This window comes from Halichoerus grypus, chromosome 10, assembly GCF_964656455.1.
Source record: "Halichoerus grypus chromosome 10, mHalGry1.hap1.1, whole genome shotgun sequence".
Taxonomy (NCBI): domain Eukaryota; kingdom Metazoa; phylum Chordata; class Mammalia; order Carnivora; family Phocidae; genus Halichoerus; species Halichoerus grypus.
In genome coordinates, this window is record NC_135721.1 from 114361554 (window position 1) to 114373654 (window position 12101).

General features: G+C 39.1%; 1 protein-coding gene across 3 annotated transcripts in view; it reads left to right on the forward strand.

Moving 5' to 3' along the window:
• CBFA2T2 (CBFA2/RUNX1 partner transcriptional co-repressor 2) overlaps positions 1-12101 on the forward strand; it is a 153889-nt gene that overhangs the window by 95477 nt on the left and 46311 nt on the right. The gene's annotated exons all lie outside the window — the stretch shown is intronic.

Here is a 12101-nt window from a genome sequence, read left to right on the forward strand (position 1 = left end):
CAGTCAAGCAACCAAGTACTTGTTTATTCTCTTTATTGCATTTATTATCATTGTACCAGTCAAGCAAGGACATGGGATAGTCTGGTAGGGAGAATGAAGAGCAACTTCAGTTAGGGAAGCTGCCCCTGAGAAAGTGACATTTGTCTTGACTTCTGAGTGATAAGGACTCAGCCATGCAACAACTTGGGGGAAGCCAATTCTAGGCTAAAGGAATAGCCTGAGTTAAGGCCCTGAAGTGGGAGTTTTGGTGTATTTAGAAGTAAAAAGGAGGTCAGCATACCTAATGCAGAGTGAAGACAGGACAGCTAGGATATGAGATTGGAAAGATAGGCATGAGCTAGGTCACCAGTTCTCAAATTATTTAGTTTTAGGATCTCTTTGCACACTTAAGATTTTTTTTTTTTAAGATTTTATTTATTTGACAGAGAGAGACACAGTGAGAGAGGGAACACTAGTAGGGAGTGGGAGAGGGAGAAGCAGGCTCCCCACTGAGCAGGGAGCCCGATGCAGGGCCCGATCCCAGGACCCTGGGATCACGACCTAGGCCCAAGGCAGACGCCTAATGAGGCTGCCCCAGAATTTTTCTTAAAGGTATTTATTTGTCAGAGAGAGAGAGAGCACAAGCAGGAGGAGCTGCAGAGGCAGAGGGAGAAGCAAAGGAGCCCAATGTGGGACTTGATCCCAGGACCCTGGGATCATGACCTGAGCCTAAGGCAGACACTTAACCGACTGAGCCACCCAGGCGTCCCTTCTTTGACTGGCTTAATAGAACATAACTGGATTCTTATTTGCTTTTGCATGGAGTCTCTTATCATTCATTGTGTAGTCCCTGGAAAAGGCCACTGTACACTCACGAAAGAGTAAGAGTAAAGAAATCAGACAACCTCCTATTATAAAAATTGTCCCTACACACACACCCACACATACCCCAAAGGGTCCAGAATCCCCAAGAGTTCCCAGACCACACTTTGAGAACTGCTGAATAGATCATTGCATTTTAAGCCAAAGTAGAGTTTGTGTTTTATTGTAAGAGCATTTGGAAGCCATTAGAGCAGATTAAATAGATCTGTAAAAGATGTACTTGAGGATTTTCAAATTTTTCAAAATCTTTTATTTTTTAAAAAATTTTTAGGTAAGGGGCGCCTGGGTGGCTCAGTCGGTTAAGCGACTGCCTTCGGCTCAGGTCATGATCCTGGAGTCCCGGGATCGAGTCCAACATCAGGCTCCCTGCTCGGCAGGGAGTCTGCTTCTCCCTCTGACCCTCCCCACCTCATGCTCTCTGTCTCATTCTCTCTCTCAAATAAATAAAATCTTAAAAAAAAAAAAAAAATTTTTTTTAGGTAAGTTCTATGCCCAGCGTGGGTCTTGAACTCGTGACCCTGAAATCAAGAGTCCATGCTTTGTTGAGCCAACCAGGCACCCCTACTTGAGGTTTTTATTTCAGCACTTTGGCTGCTACGTGCAGAATGGCTTGGAAAGGACAAAAGCAAAAGCAGGATGAATAGTTAGGCAGTTGTAGTAGTACAGGTGAGAGATGACAGTGGCTTGAGCTAACGTGGAATAGTGGAGATGGGATGAGTGATTTCCAGTGATGTATTTTAGAGTTGACCTGTCAGGATTTACTGATGGATTGTTCTAGAAGGTTCTGTGCTCCAGAGACGTTGTAGCCCAGATGGATCAGGAGATGGAACCAGAGAGACTGGGCTTTGAATCTTAGGAAAGCCATTAACTAGCTGTGTGAGAAATTTTTATCATTTTTCCTTGTCTCCAGTAAAACATGTAAGAAGGATTTTATTTAACCAGGACTACAGTTAGCTTATCCTCTGACAGTCTCCGATCTCTTGAGTTACCCGATTTGGGCTACATGTGTTTGGCCAGAACAATAATGCTACACATTATTCAGAGGCTGATATTTAGTAGATTTAGATTGTGGTAGGGCTAACCTCCATGGGAAGGCAAGATGCTAATGAAATGTAGTTTTAAGTCATTTTTGTTCATGTGAGAAATATTAACTTGGTGGAGACTTGAAACAGATGGTGTGCAGTTGGAGTAGATAACTATATTATTCCAAATAAACATTTGCTGGAGCTTGGAAGCAAAAATCCATATTTCACTTTTCCCTATTTACATTATCAAGTCAGCTGTGTTGCTGCTGCTTTTAACTTGCATTAAGGTTATCCACAGGGTCTTGATGTTGGCAGGCAATTACAACATATCTGTAAATATTAAAGTCATTAGCATTGGAGGAGTCCCGTTAGATACTTTCAACATACAGTGGCATAATGATTGTTAATACATTACTGATGGATACCTAATTATCTCCTATTTCAATAGTGTAACAGAGCACTTTTTCACTGGTTACTTTATGGGCTTTCCACATCTCTCTTTCCTCCATGTTACAGAGGAGGAAAGCAGGACTCTGGAGTGACTTGTCCCAGGTCCCACAGCTGATAAATTGGTAGAACAATCAGGATTCAAAGTTGTATCTTCCAGTTTTTGTTCCAGCTTTCTTTCCTCTCCAACTGAGGCATCATGAAAGCAATTGTGTCCAATACTGAACTCATAATCTCCCCCTTCTAGTATACTCTCCCTCTAGTGGCCTCTGTTTTGGTCAGTTGTCTTATCTTCCACATCTAATCAACCAACAAGTCCTATTTATTCTAACTCTAAATATTTTTGAAATTCCACCCCCCTTCCCATTTCTGTTGCTACTACAATCTCAGGCCACAATCTTCTCTCACTGTAACAACCATGGAAATAGTCTCTTCCTGCATTATGATCTTATAATTTTTCCCATTGCAGCCAGTGATCTTTCTTTTCTTAGGAAATATTTCAAGCTTACAAAATAAGAAAAAAACACAGCATAGCAAATACTCATGTACCCACTTTTAGCTCTATCAAAATTTAGTGATTTGTCTTTTATTTTGCTTCAGATCTTTCAAAGAATTAAAACATTAGAACTACAATTTCTAACTGCCCGATTTAATTAATTTTCTTCCCTGTGGAGTAGTCATTATCCTGAGTTTGATGTTTATTATTCCCTTGTGTTTAGAAAGATTTTACTATGTATAGTAGTAAACGTACCATATGTAGATTGATCCCTTATCATATGTAGATTTTTGTGGTTCTGGTATTAAGCTGTCCATCTTTTTCTTGCAACCTGTTCTTTTTACCCAATATTACTACATTGTTTTGGGATTTATCCTTTCAATACATACAGCTCTAGTTCACTTATTTCAGTAGTACTGACTATTTCATTTTTTAATATGCTGCAGTTTAATTGTGTGTTCTTTTGTTGCTGGACATTTAACATGTTAACTTTTGAACCTAAATTTTAGTATTTGCTCATCAAGTTACACTAAAAATCTTGCTGGCATGTAATAAGAATTGCATTGAATTTATATATTAAAATGAAGCGAAAATATTGGTGACAGTCTTCCCATCCATAAGCGTGATAGATGTTTCTATATAAATCTCTTTTTATGTCTTACTTACATTCTTCATAAAGGTCTTATATATTTTGTGTTAGGCTTACTTCTAGATCGTTTATAAATTTTTGTTGTAATTCATATCTTTTTGAAATTAGTGTTTGTTTGCCAGGATATAGGAATACAATTAAGTTTTAAAATACTGAACTACCTTTTTTTAAATTTAATTTTGTTTTATTATGTTACGTTAGTCCCCATATAAAATACTGAACTTCTGTCTAGCAGTCTTGCTGAACCTGCATAACCTAATAATTAATAGATGGTAGATTCTCTTGGTTTTCTTTACAGAAAGTCATCTGTGTGTACAGAAGGACAATTTCATTTCTTCCTTTCGAATCCTTATAGTCATTATTTCTTCTTATTTCTTCTTAACTGTCCTGCTGCTATGGCTTAACTCTTGAATAAATGTTGAATAGAAGCATTGATTTATCTCCATTCTGAGCTGAAAGGCGTTGCTTGTAATAATGTTTCACCAACAAGTATGATATTTTATACGGGTTTTTTGGAAGATACCCTTTATCAAGGAATTGATCTTCTATTTCTATTTTGTTCATATTCATGAGTGGAAATTGGGTCTTATCAAATGCTTTTTCTGTAATTATTGAGGTGATTTTAAAGGGTTTCTTTTAATCTGTTAGTATGGTGAATTATATGGATTTTAAATTCATAAAATTAACCTTGCATTCTTGGATAAACTCACCTTGATTGTGATTATAAAAAAATTCATTGCTGTATTTGGTTTGCTAATTTTTCTCACCTTCACTGTGGTATAATTTAGGTAGAATAAAATTCACTCATTTCATGTATACAGTTTGAGTTTTAGCCGTTGTATATAGTTGTGTTAGCATCATTACAGTCAGGATATAGAATATTTCCATCACCATAAAAAGATTTATCATGCCCCCTAACATGCCCCTCTGTATTCCATTTCTTTCCATCAGTCCCAGACAGCCACTCATCTGCTTTTTGTCACTAATTTTGTCTCAAATTTTGTATAAATAGGATAATATGGTATGTAGTTTTGTTGTGTGTCTGGCATCTATCACTTAGCCTAATGCTTTTGACATTCATCCATATTGTTGGATATAAGTATTAGTAGTGTGTTCCTTTTTGTTGTGGTATTATAATTTGTGTTTCTTCGGTAACTAGTATGCTGAGCATCTTTTAATGTCCTTATCAGCCGTTTATAAATTTTCTTTTGGGAATTGTCTCTTTAAATGTCTCTTGCTCATTCTGTGTTGTTTGTTATTATCAAGTTATTAGGGTTATTTATATACTCTGCATGTCTCTGTGTCTGGGATCAGATGGCACTGGTAGAAGATAGAGAATAGAGAGATGCCTAGGGAGGAAATTAGCATCATCATGAAGCAAGTGATCCTTCACAGTTTGCTAGTCATCTTTGAGGTTCTTCTTTTAGGTCTGGTTTTTGGAAGAACATCAGATAACTAGCCTCATCTTTGCAACTCCTCAGCTAGTTCTGACTTCATTATTTAAAGATAGAAAACAAAAAACATGTTTTTTTTTTTAAATAATTTTCTGTATGTTATTTTCCTTCGAGGTCATAAGTATATTCTCTTATATCTAGTCTTTTTTTTTTTTTTTTTTAGATTTTATTTATTTATTTGAGAGAGAGAGAGCGTGCGCGAAGCAGAGGGGGAGAGGGAGAAGCAGGCTCCCTGCTCAGAGGGGAGCCTGATGTTGGGCTGGATCTCAGGACCCTGGGACCCTGGGATCATGACCCGAGCCAAAGGTAGATGCTTAACTGGCTGAGCCACGCAGGTGCCCCTCTTATATATCTAGCCTTTTTTTTTTTTTTAATTTTTTATAAAGGATTTTATTTGAGAGAGAGAAAAAAAAGCATAAGCAGGGGGAGGGGAAGAGGGAGAAGCAGGCTCCCCACTGAGCAGGGATCCCGACACAGGGCTCCACACAGGGCCTGATCCCAGGACCCCGGGATCATGACCTGAGCTGAAGGCAGACGCTTAACCGACTGAGCCACCTAGGCGTCCCTGTATGTAGTCTTAGGAGAATAAAAATGTTATTCAGATGAACCACTTAAATGGATGCTGTAAAACATTTTCTAGGCATAGAAATAAACTAAGAATTAGAAGTTTAATTTTTCCAGTTTTTTAATCAGCTGTTGCAGGGGTCAGTAAACTATGGCCCACTGCCTGTTTTTGTAAATAACGTTTTATTGGAACACAGCCAAGACCATTCCTTTGTGCATCGTCTATATGTGCTATAACAGTAGAGTTGAATAGTTGTGACAGAGACCATATGGTCCACAAAGCCAAAAATATTTAGTCTTGCCCTTTGCAGAAAAAGTTTGCTGATCCCTATGAGACCTATGAGAATGTATTCGATAAATTAATTGTCTTTATTTATAAATGTGGAATGGAAAAATTTGTTTTTTCGATCCCTGTTGTTTGTATAAAGTAAAGCATTAATTTTATTTTAACTGAACTATGTCTTCAAGGTCCCTTATAAAACATTTTCTGGTAATTTCTTTACTTGAGTCCTTATGCCTCAATTTTTGTTGAAAGATAAATTATCTGTCATCATAAACAGTTATTCCTGGCTGTCTCTGCGTATGAAGCCTGCATGTTATTAGAAAGTTGGATGTGTTGTCGGGCTCATGGCAGAGCTACACGGATGGGAAATGCTCATCCTTAAGCAGGTGCTATGCCCACAGTCAGTTTAGCCAGCCTTACAAGCCTGCAAGTGCAACAGTAATTTTGATGTTCTTTCCTCTAACTTTAGCAGATTAGAATTGTCAATTTTGGAAATGTTTCTCATCTGACAGTAACACATTCAGGAACATTTCCCTATCCTTGGCAATGGTTGAAGAGAGACTGTGGGCAAGGAAATCTTTTTTCTGATTTTACCTTGGTTCTGATCCCAACTTTAGGGGTACCGTTTAAACTATATCTTTCATGCTTTTATCCTTATGCGCTACCTGGCAAGTTCATGTAGCCTTCCCACTGAACTACTTAATGCTCTGTAAAGATGTCCTTGGCCTTCATACAAGGTAATGTTTCTACTTCTTTATTTTCTTAGTACTTTGCAGACATTTCAGTGTATGTGTGTCCCATAACTCAGGGCCTTGTCTTCTTTTATCTGTCCCCAAAGCTTGGCAAATACAGTGTGGTCATTAGCATGGGATCTAGAGAGCCTCAAAATTCAGCTGCAAGTGATTACAGATAATCCCATTATTTGTCAATAGGGAATTGTTTAAATAAACTATGGTATGTCCACACAGTGGAATATCATGCATCTGTTAAGGAAAAAAGGTTGTGGAATTAAGAATTTCAGGACATACTTTGAAATTGTAAAACAAAAGAACAACAAAAAAACTAAGAAGTACAGCTTGTGATACAGATCCGTTGCCTATTGTTGTATAACAAACCACGTTAAAACTTGGTGGCCTAAAACATTTTAAGTTTTTTATTTTTTATTTTTTTGCTTATGAGTGTGAGTCAGGGATTTGTTCTGCTCTTGGTTGTTTGTATTCATATGTCTGCAATCAGCTAGCTGCAGACCAGACTCACTAGGTTAGGCTCTTCACAGTTTCAGGGATCAGCTGGCCTTAGCTGTTAGAACTCATCTCTTCTCCATGTGGTCTCGTCTTGTAGCAGATGAGTCTGGATGTGCTTTCACGGCAGGGTCAGGTTTCCAAGAGAGGCTCAGAACTGGCACTCTGTCACTTCTATCACATTACATTGGTCAAAGCAAGTCAGAGGGGCCTGGCCAGATTCAGGGGATAGGGAAATAGATTCCACTTCTGATGGAATGCAAAAGGTGTGGCTGCAGAGAGGCCATTAGTGGGGACATTCAGCTTAACATCATTATACTTTCTTTGTATAAATGGGGGTAGGATAGGATTTTATATTTGTGTTTGCTCTTTGTACACAGAGAAAGAATGGAAGGATACATAAGAAACCAATTAAAATGGTTATCTGTGAGGTGTGGTAGGTAGGGATAGGAGCAAGGAATATTTCTTTTTATATCATACTGATTTCTGAACCATATAAATATATACTTACACATGCAGAAAAGACAATCATCTGTTTTTGCCTCTGTCCTCAGAGATAGTCTAAACCTTCTCAATTGTTTCTTAGTTAGGAGTCTGATTTTTATTTGTTTGTTTGACAGAGAGAGAGCAGAAGTAGGGGGAGCAGCATAGGGAGGAGGAGAAAGAAGCAGGCTCCTTGCTGAGCAGGGAGCCGGATGCGGGACTCAATCCCAGGACCCTGGGATCATGACCTGAGCTGAAGGCAGACACTTAACCACTTAACTGACTGAGCCACCCAGGCGCCCCTGATTTTTTTATTTTTTATTTTTTTTAAAGAAGTAGATGTAATGGCTTCTTTGGTCAACATGTTTGGAATGATCAGTAATCCTGTTCTTGCATCTGAAAAATCTATATTCATCTCCTTTTTCTCAGTGATGGGAGCACTGACCATATTTTCTTCTGCCCAAAGCTCAGCCTAGATAAACATCTCAATGGCCAAGGAAAGTTAATAATTTTAATAGATTTTTAATCTAATCCAAGTAAACATGGAAGAGTGTCTGCTGTGTATTGGCCATTATTATATATATTATGGTACCCCTCATAGTAACTTTGTGTTGAAGTATTATCTTAGGGACAGATGAGGAAAATCATTATCATACAAAACTAGTAAGTGATAAAGCATTTTTCACGTCAGGTTCATTTTTTACCTAAACATGCTTTCTCCTTGCAGTCCTGGGAGTTTCTCTTCTTTCCAGTTGTCTGGAAAGTCCTTCTCCAAACATAATTGCATTTTTCTTATCTCATATTTATACCTCTTCTATTTATTGTTCCATTGTCAGCCTCAAAGTAATTTTTTAAAACTAAAGTAAAGGCGGTTTATAAAGATTTGTAAATGCCCTTGTTTGTGGGCACTTTAACATATAGGATTCTTCTCAAGTAACATTTGTCTGGGATTTATGTTTATGTTCAGTATTACTTAGAGCTACAGAAGAGTTCCACTCTTTAGTTTTATGTCTGATTCTTTAAATTCCTATGTGGGGAAAAAAAAGCATTGCTGTCACACAGAAAGGTGTTTTTTTTTTTTGTTTTTTTTTTTTTAACATATAATGTGTTATTTGTTTCAAGGGTACAGGTCTGTGATTCATCAGTCTTAAACAATTCACAGCGCTCACCATAGCACATACCCTCCCCAATGTCTGTCACCCAGCCACCCCATCCCTCCCCCCCCCCCCCCCTCCAGCAACCCTCAGTTTGTTTCCTGAGATTAAGAGTCTCTTTTGGTTTGTCTCCCTCTCTGGTTTCGTCTTGTTTCATTTTTCCCTCCCTTCCCCTATGATCCTCTGTCTTGTTTCTCAAATTATTCATATCAGTGAGATCATATGATAATTGTCTTTCTCTGATTGACTTATTTCGCTTAGCATAATACCTTCTAGTTCCATCCACATGTTGCAAATGGCCAGAGAGCTGTTCATTAATGTGCTCTCTCTTTCACCAGTTTTGTGTTTTCATGACGTGCATAGCATATTGCATGATGGAGAAGTAAAACCATTATTCAGACATACTTTTCCATGTTCGCTCCTCCTCTCTAGGTCAAATTGTTTCGCTCTACAGGGTTAGGTGTTAAAGCATCAGTGATCTTGGAAATGCTTGTTCAGATTTTATTTTTTAAGTCATATATATCCAAGTCTTCAAAATAACCAGAGCACAAACTCATTTGACTAAATTATCAGTTATTTTAAATCTTAAAATCTATGTTTTTCTTTTTTAAGATTTTATTTGAGGGAGAGGGAGAGAGAGAGCACAAGCAGGGGGAGCAAGAGAGGGAGAAGTAGGCACCCCGCGGAGCAGGGAGCCCGACACGGGGCTCAGTCCCAGGACCCTGGGATCATGACCTGAGCCGAAGGCAGACGCTTAACCACTGAACCACCAAGGTGCCCCAAAATCTGTGTTTAGAATCAAGTTGAACCTTTATGACAGAATAAGTGTTATTATGAGTTTCTAGGACTGAAGACGTTATTTCTCTTTTTTTTTTTTTTTTTTTTTTTTAAAGATTTTTATTTATTTATTTGAGAGAGAGAGAATGAGAGAGAGCACATGAGAGGGGGGAGGGTCAGAGGGAGAAGCAGACTCCCTGCCGAGCAGGGAGCCCGATGTGGGACTCGATCCAGGGACTCCAGGATCATGACCTGAGCCGAAGGCAGTCGCTTAACCAACTGAGCCACCCAGGCGCCCGACGTTATTTCTCTTTGATAATCCAAGTAGTGGTGTTTATGGGCTCAAAGTCCCCGTTGAGAGAAAGGAATTTCTTGTTTTTGAAGTGTGTCTAAGGTTCTCTGGAATTGAAAAGAGCTCAGGTATGGTTCGTTCTTTCAAGGAATTCAGCTAGAATATAATAAAACATGAGTATCTGTTTTCCAGAACAATTTAGAAATAAAGTCACTGTAACAGTGATGACATAAAGGCATGACACAGTCACCAAGCAGAAGGTGAAAATGCCTACTTTGTAACATACACCTTATCCACCATCTGAGCAGCTTTTGAATTTGTCAGGTTATAAACCACTTGGATGTATCACTCACACCATGAAGTGCCTTCATGCCACCCAGCTTCTAACAAAAATACCACCTTACATTGTACTTGGTGCTTTTGCAGCTGTTAATTCTTGAATCATTCCATGTAATATTGCTGAGGTTAGATGGATTAACTGTTAATAGTACACCTATTTTCCTTTTTTTTTTTTTAAAGATTTTATTTATTTATTTGACAGAGAGAGATAGCGAGAGAGGGAACACAAGCAGGGGGAGTGGGAGAGGGAGAAGCAGGCTTCCTGCGGAGAAGGGAGCCCAATGTGGGGCTCGATCCCAGGATCCCGGGATCATGACCTGAGCTGAAGGCAGACGCTTAACGGCTGAGCCACCCAGGCGCCCCATTAGTACACCTATTTTCCATGGAAATCAAATGATAATGTAACTTGGATATGGTCACATGGCTAGTTAGGTGGTAAATGCAGAACTTGACACTAGACTTCCTATTTTCTTTCTTTCTTTTTTAAAGATTTTATTTATTTATTTGACAGAGAGAGAGACAGCCAGAGAGAGAACACAAGCAGAGGAGGAGTGGGAGAGGGAGAAGCAGGCTTCCCACCGAGCAGGCAGCCTGATGCGGGGCTCGATTCCAGGACCCTGGGATAATGGCCTGAGCCGAAGGCAGACGCTTAACGACTGAGCCACCCAGGCGCCCCTAGGCTTCCTATTTTCTAATCATTTTTCTTTCCTGAGTACCTTCTTTAACCTAGCACTAGTCTAGGCATTATTTCTTACCCTTACATCTTTCCTAACAGGTCGGATTTATTATCTCTCATTTTACATTTGTTGAAAGTGAGCCAGAAAGGTGAAATGATTTGATAAAAGCCATGTTGTTTATAACAGAATGATAATTCACACTGAATGTCTCAGTCTCCATACCCATGCTTTTTCTACTAGACGATGTTATTGAAACATAAGGAATAACACTAGTGTTGCAGGTTTGTGAGTAGTGATGTGAACAAGAGATATGAGTAGTTTTAATCCGTAAACAGGAGTCTGGGGGCTGGGTTTTGCCCAGTATCTAAGCTTTCAGTTGGTATATAATTCAGTGTTCTGCAGTTGGGCTCAGGCTCCTCTCCGTTTTTCATTCTGCCAAGTGCTGAATGTTAAAACACATCTTGTTAAGTCCTCCTCAGGCCTTTGGCGCCCTTGCCGTAAAGGCAGGTGGTCTGAAGAAAGGCTCCCTCTAGGTTGTTGCACACTATACACAACACGTTATAGTGTGAGACAACTGTCAGTTCCTTCCTTCCCTTCTCCCCCACCCTCCAGAAAGCTGGGCCCCAGATGGAAGAGCTGGAAACGTGTCAACCATTCTTTGAAGGGCATTGAGAAAAATACTGTCAAGAAGAAAAAGCAAACGCAGCAGCTCATTAGTCCACTAATCAGACAGGACGACCATCAATTTCACAAAGAAAATGTCCTGGACAGAGAGATGAGAAGACCTGGTGGAGTGTTGCCCGCATGGCTCTCAGACAGTTGCACATTTTTGTTAGGGGTTTTGTAACTTGAGGACATTACTTCCTTGGTGGACTTTATGGATTCATTATATCTCTTACCAAAATAGACCACTGCAGACTGAAGCATAAAAATAATATTTGGTGATACTTTCCTCACTAGAACATGCTTATGAATGTGTGAAGACGTGCCTTGTTGCCAGTGTCACGAATATATTGTGTCCATAGCTCTGATCTCACAGAAAGAAATCTTTGATTTAGCATTCTCATTTGAACCTTTGGTGTGTCCATTTCTTGTGCTTTGAATTCACCATTATTGGAGAATAGATTCATAGTACTTAAGCGAAAAGCTTAGAGTTGCTGAAAGGAACATAGTTCAGAGTAAAGATGATTGTGGTGACCCTCGCCCTTACTAACCAAGTATGTAACATGTTCTCTTTAATGGGGAAAAGTAACTGTGAAGATATTAGAGTATTACTCCCCAGTACCAGGTCCTATTGATATTAGCTCAGACTTTTTTTTTTTTTTTTTTAAAGCCCAATGCAGGGCTTGAACTCCCAAC